Source organism: Macaca thibetana, chromosome 6, assembly GCF_024542745.1.
Source record: "Macaca thibetana thibetana isolate TM-01 chromosome 6, ASM2454274v1, whole genome shotgun sequence".
Classification (NCBI taxonomy): Eukaryota; Metazoa; Chordata; class Mammalia; order Primates; family Cercopithecidae; genus Macaca; species Macaca thibetana.
In genome coordinates, this window is record NC_065583.1 from 39,728,347 (window position 1) to 39,735,567 (window position 7,221).

At 42.8% G+C, this 7,221-nt stretch overlaps 1 protein-coding gene across 1 annotated transcript in view; it reads right to left on the reverse strand.

Annotated features, from left to right (window-relative positions):
• NDFIP1 (Nedd4 family interacting protein 1) overlaps positions 1-7,221 on the reverse strand; it is a 431,644-nt gene that overhangs the window by 162,161 nt on the left and 262,262 nt on the right. The gene's annotated exons all lie outside the window — the stretch shown is intronic.

Sequence of the window (7,221 nt, forward strand, 5' to 3'; positions counted from 1 at the left end):
CCTCAGCCTCCCAAAGTGCTGGGATTACAAGTGTAAGTCACTGCATCCAACCTACACTTTTAAAAATTATCCCACAGTTCTTGGATATTCTGCTATTTTAAAAATTTTTCCATTCCTTTTTGGAATCTTTCCATTTCAATTTGGGAAGTTACTATTGATATATCTTCAAGCTCACTGATTCTTTCTGGCTGTGTTCAGTCTTATGAGCCCATCAAAGGCATTCATCTCTGCTTCAATGTTTTATTTCTAGCATTTGTGTGTGTTTTTTCTTTTTTTGAGACAGAGTTTTGCTCTTGTTGCCAAGGCTGGAGTGCAATGGCAGGATCTTGGCTCACAGCAACCTGCGCCTCCCGGGTTCAAGCTATTCTCCTGCCTCAGCCTCTCAAGTAGCAGGGATTACAGGCACACACCACCACGCCAGGCTAATTTTGTATTTTTAGTAAAGACAGGGTCTCTCCATGTTGGTCAGGCTGGTCTTGAACCCCCGACCTCAGGTGATCCTCCCGCTTCAGCCTCCTAAAGTGTTGGGATTACGGGCGTGAGCCACCGCGCCTGGCCTTTTTTTTTTTTAGCATTTCTTTTTGATTCTAAGTTTCCATCTCTTGCTTATACTACCTGACTATTCTTGCATGTTCACTTAGTCTATTAGAAATCTGGCACATTAATCAGTTATTTTAAATTCCCAGTCTGATAACTCCCAAATCTCTGACATATCTGAGTCTGGCTCGATGCTTGCTTTGTCTCTTTTTTCCCTTTTAGCATACTTTGTACTTTTTTACTGAAGCCAGACATGATGTATTAGGTAACAAGAACTTAGGTAAAGTGAGTTGTATGTTTATCTGGCTAACAGGCTGCGTCTGATGTTCACCATAGGTGCTAGAGGCTCCAATTTTCCTCAGTATCCTTGTTTGTCTCCCCTGTTGTCTTTGGGTTTCCCTAGAAATTCCTTCTTAAAATAGAGTCTGTGTCTTGCAGCTCTCTCAGTTGTAATCCACCGTTATCCTGGAGCCCTACTGATGGTATCGTATTGGTGAGGAGATGCACTGCATATTCTTATGATAAAATCTTTTTTTTTTTTTTTTTGTTAGTGGAGCCTTGTTTTTTCCTCCTCTTATGTGAGACAGGAAGGCTAGAGGAGGGTTGAGCCATCCAATTGCCCTTCTCCTAAGCTAGAGAAGGCTCCTGCAAGTAGTTTTCCCTGAGAAAACTCTTCTCTGCCATGGAGAACAGAAGATCTGGGTCTGCTTTCTTCCTGGATATATTTCGAAAGGATTACTTTCCCCCTTCCCGTGTCCAAAGCACAAGGGAATTTTCCTGCCATCTTTACAGGAGAACCTAGTGGGTCTCCTTGAGGTAAAACCCACCAAAGTGTGGGGTCCCCTTAGACAAGCTCCTGGTTTTGAACTCTCAAACTAGTCCACACTTAGCCCACAGCAATTTGTTTAAATCTCAATTACTGGCTCCAACAGCTTCTGCCTTAGGTGAGCCGATCTCTATTTTCCTGCCTGTTTTTGCGGTGAAGGTTTGCCCTGTGACCTCAATTCTCTGGCAGATATAAGAAAAGCTGTTGATTATCAGTTTGCTCAACCTTTTTCTTATTATGAGGACACCCCATTCTTTCTCAAACACACTCTAGATTTGCAACTGCCCTCCACTGAAATAGCATTTGTCAGAGTCCCCAAGGACCTCAACACTGACTGCTTCAATTGTTACAGCTCACAGTACTTGACGTTTTTGCCGCATATGACACAGTTGATTACTCCTTCCCTCAAACTTGACTTGGCTTCCAAGACACCACACACAGCTGGTTTTCTTACCTTACTGGCCACTGTCTGTCTTTGCTGGTCCTTCCTCATCTCCTTGACTTCTTAGCATCTGGAGTGACCCAAGACTCAGTCCTTGAACCTTTCCCTACATATAACTCCCTCCCTTGGTAATCTCATCTAGTCTCGTGGCTTTAAATGCCATTTACATGTTGACTCCCATAATTCTATCTCTACCCTGAGTTGCTCCCTTGAACTCCAGACTAGAATATCCAACTGCCTGTTTATCATTTCCCCTGGGATAACTACCAGGCATCTCAAACTTACCTGTCCACAACCAAATTCCTGACCTTCAGTCACAGACCTGTGCTACCTACAGATTTCTCATCTCAACTGCTCAGACAAAAATACCTAGAAATGAACCCCGATGCCTTACTTTCTCACATTATATAGCCAGTCTGTCAACAAATCCTATTAATTTTACCTTCAGGCAAGTACAGAATCTAACCAGTTCTCAAGATTCTAACTTCTGGCACACTGGTACAAGCCACCTGCACTTCTCACCTGAGCTACTGCAAATGGCCTCCCAACTGGTCTTTTTCCACCTTTGCTCACCATTCCCCTAAAACACATGCCAGACCCTATCACTCCTCTGCTCAATGGCCCCCACTCAGAGTGGCAGCCAAAGTTCACACAAGGCTCATATAGTCTACAGGACCACCTATTCACATCCCATCCCTCACTCTTGCTGGGTCTGCCTCAGCCCTCACTGGCTACCACACAGTTCCTGGAGCCCTCTTACATGCTCATAGCCCAAGGGCTTTGCCCTTGCTGTCTCTGCCTGGAATTCTCTTCTCCCAGGTGTCCAGAAGGTTCAATCCCACATTTGAAGGTTCAAATGTTATCTTGATGGAGTCCTCTCTACTCTTTAAGATTACAACATTGCCCTGCCTCCCCTAATTCCCTATTTCTTCTCCCCAGCTTCTATGGTATTTTTCTTCTTTTAGACAAATATCTTGCTTTGTCATTTAGGCTGGAATGCAGTGGTGTGATGAAGGCTCACTGCAGCCTTGACCTCAGCTCAAGAAATCCTCCTGCCTCAGCCTCCTGAATGTCAGCTGGGACTACAGGCACATACCACTGCACCCAGCTAATTTTTAGGTTTGTTCGTTTTTTTCTTTTTAAGAGAGACGGGGTTTTTCTATGTTGCCCAGACTGGTCTCAAACTCCTGGCTTCAAGTGATCCTCTCACCTTAGCCTCAAAGCACTGGGATTACAGGTGGGAGCCACTGCACACAGCCCCATGCTACTTATCTTCTGATGAACCAGATACTTTATTTAGTGTCTCTTTCCTTCCACTAGAATCTAAATTCCACATGGGCAGGGAGATTATATCTGTTTTATTTACTGCTACATTCTCACCACTTTGAAAAAGAGTAAGGCCCATTGCAGGGTATTCCATCAGTATTTGTTAAATAAGTGAGTTATTCCAGGAAATACTAGAGGTTGCACAAAGTAGAATGGTACTGAGGGTAAGACACACAATCGCTTTTAAAATTTTCATGTATTTATGTTGTATTCGTTTGAGTTTAGTTGTTCTTCCTTTTTTGATTTGTTTTTATAATGAAGGGAAAAAAAGAGATTCAAGCAAGGGAAAAAAGTGACTATCCCAGCACTTTGGGAGGCCAAGACAGGCGGATCACGAGGTCAGGAGATCGAGACCATCCTGACTAACACGGTGAAACCCCGTCTCTACTAAAAAATACAAAAAAACTAGCCCGGCGAGGTGGCGGGCACCTGTAGTCCCAGCTACACCGGAGGCTGAGGCAGGAGAATGGCGTGAACCTGGGAGGCGGAGCTTGCAGTGAGTGGAGATCGCGCCACCGCACTCCAGCCTGGGCGACAGAGTGAGACTCCGTCTCAAGTGACTGTGTTGACTTTGTACTTAGCGACTTCAGCATCAAATCTCCCTAAGTTTCCAATGTACACAATCTTCTCCAAAGCATCCACTGGCTCAGAGAAATGTGGGAGTCCTTGGAGTGGTAAATCTTCAGACAACCTGAGAAACTGTACGGTCTAAACGATGAGTGGTGAAAGTTGATTATTACCATAAGCATTTGTTAAGAATACCCCTAAAGCTCCCATAGCCAGATTTCTGACCACACTCAGTCTGGCCTGATTTTTTTTAGTTAAGCTAAGGTCTGGGGAGCAGGCTGACTACTCTTACCAGCATTAGAGGGCACCATGGTGTTACAATTCCTTGGTCCTACTTAGGAGCTTCATATACAACTTAATTTCCCTACTTTGGTGGCTGAAGGTTAAGTGCCACTATCAGGAGTGACACTCTGCTATGTAACAATGGCATAAGATGTCAACTGTGGTTCATGTACACTTTTGAGTATTTAAAAATTTCTGGTAATACTGCTGTTCCTGCCTTGATAGTATTGTTAAATACCATTCTGTCTACTAAAGTATAAAACAGACTATAATTAAATATAATGAGGAAAATTTAAATACCAGAAATTAAATCTACTTCTGTAACAAAACAACATACTCTATACCTGTCTTAACTAGTGACTATATTTTTATAACATGGGAACTGCTGCCACCTGCTGGTGATGCTTATGGCAAAGTTAATACTAGGTGGGAGATCCAAACTCCAGTCAAAATTCTGAAATTCCCTTTCAAAGCAGACAGCCACGTGAACAACTTTATTATTATCTCCTCTAATTAACTCTCATTACTCTTGGCAGAAAAAAAAATACTAAGTATATTAAGAGATTACTAATGTAAATTAGAACTGTCTACTACTAAAAATATGACTGGGCAAATGACTTTGGGCTGGGCACGGTGGCTCACACCTGTAATCCTAGCACTTTGGGAGGCTGAAGTGGGTGGATCACTTGAAGTCAGGAGTTCAAAACCAGCCTGGCCAACATGGTGAAACCCCATCTCTACTAAAAATAAAAATATAAAAAAATTTTAAAAAATTAGCCGGGTTGCCGGGCGCGGTGGCTCACGCCTGTAATCCCAGCACTTTGGGAGGCCAAGATGGGCGGATCACGAGGTCAGGAGATCGAGACCATCCTGGCTAACATGGTGAAACCCCGTCTCTACTAAAAAATACAAAAAACTAGCCGGGCGAGGTGGTGGGCGCCTGTAGTCCCAGCTACTCGGGAGGCTGAGGCAGGAGAATGGCGTAAACCCGGGAGGCGGAGCTTGCAGTGAGCTGAGATCCGGCCACTGCACTCCAGCCTGGGCCACAGAGCGAGACTCCGTCTCAAAAAAAAAAAAAAAAAAAATTAGCCGGGTTTGGTCGTGGGCACCTGTAATCCCAGCTGCTTGAGAGGCTGAGGCAGGAGAATCACTTGAACCCAGGAGGCGGAGGTTGCAGTGAGCCGAGATTGCGCCACTGCACTCCAGCCTGGTGACAGCAAGACTCCGTCTCAAAAATAAAAAATAAAAAAAAAATAAACTGCTGACACCACAAATCTGTCTGGGAATATGGCTTCTGATTCTGAGCCTTTCTTACCTTCACCAGCTCCTCCACAAGTCAACAGGAAGGGATGCATCTACTCAACAAACTTTGGGATGTAGCCAAGATGGCAGGCTAATTCTCACACCAGTGCACAGTCTAATGGGTCCAGCTGACTTCCTGACTTGATCAACTTGCCCAGTGTTTAATGATGTTTTTCAAGAAGCTGAGCAGGAAAATTACCAGAATAGGGGAACAGCCTAAAACTGCATACACAGCACTGAAGCATCCTGAGAAGTAACTGATTTAAAGCTACAAAAGACCTCAGTCAAAAAGAAATCACTGATTTGCTGAGCCTGCTAGGATTAGGTAATGTGTCTTCAAAAAGTTTTTTGGCTCCTGCCCAGTCCAGATGTACCAAGGTATAATTAATGTTTATATAACAATAAAAACAGATGAGACAACAGTGACAGCTGAGAGGGGTCTAAGGAGACATGACTACTAAATGTAATAACGTGGTGTCCTAGAAGGGATCCTGGAACAGAAAAAGGACATCAGATAAAACTAAGAAAATCTGAATAAAGTATGAACTCTACTTAATAATATCAATACTTCATTATTGATATTAATATCAATATCAATTATTGCTTCATTAATATGTGTGCTACACTAATATATTAATAAGGAAAACAGAGTGAGAGGTACATAGGAACACTGTACAATCTTGGCAATTTTTTCTGTCAATCTATATTCTAAAATAAAAAGTTTCTTTTTAAAAAATGGATGGTCTGTTAATAGGGTGGCTAAAAAAATAAAAATTATAATAAAAATTTAAAAGAAAAATGGATGAAACAAGATGCATCTCAATTGACAAAGGCAGGCCCTTAAGTTAGTTTGATCACAAGCTTAAAATGTCACAGAGCTTCTATTGTGATTTAAAAAAAAAAAGTTATGGCCAGGCACGGTGGTTCACGCCTGTAACCCCAGCACTTTGGGAGGCCGAGGTGGGTGGATCATTAGGTCAGGAGTTGAAGACCAGCCTAGCCAACATGGTGAAACCCCATCTCTACTAAAAATACAAAAAAAATAGTGGGGCATGGTGGCGCACGCCTGTAGTCCCAGCTACTTGGGAGGCTGAGGCAGGAGAATCACTTGAACCTGGGAGGTGGAGGTAGAGGTGAGCTGAGATCGTGACACTGCACTCCAGCCTGGGCAACAGAATGAGACTCCATCTCAAATAAATAAATAAATAAATAAGTTATTTGATAGCTTATTTTCGTTTATCAGCTCTAGACCCAAACCTTTTATATAAAAATGAAGAGACACTGACTATTCAAACTCCCCAAAAAACACCCAGGAGGCCAGGCACTGTGGCTCATGCCTGTAATCCCAACACTTTGGAAGGCTGAGGCAGGAGGATCACTTGAGCTCAGGAGTTCACAGCCTGGGCTATATAGCAAGACCTCATTTCTACTACAAAAAAAAAAAAAAAAAAGCTGCCTATGGTAGTATGTGCCTGTAGTCCCAGCTACTCAGGAGGCTGAGGTGGGAGGATTGCTTGAGACCAGGAGATCAAGGCTACAGTGAGCTATGATCGCACCACTGCACTCCAGCCTGGGTGACAGAGTGAGACCTTGTCTCAAAAAGAAAAAAGACCCATGAGCTTCATACTAATTTATGGCAAATCTCAACCCACTCGTAAAAAAGGCTTTCATGAAATTAACGCAGGTACAAAACTCTTTATTCTGTCATATATTTTGCTGACACTGCAACCTTCCATAAACCTATTTGTTTTACAGGGCATTTGGGGAGTTACCCAAATCTTTCATTTTACTGAGACAAAAGTACTCTACCAAAACTATACCATCTTAAAATTAGCTCATAACTCATGCTTCAAAAGTATAACTTTATAAGCCCTATTTTCTTTGTTAAAATTGAGTGATGAAGACTTTGCACGTAAGAATCACTAAGGTGACCAAACAA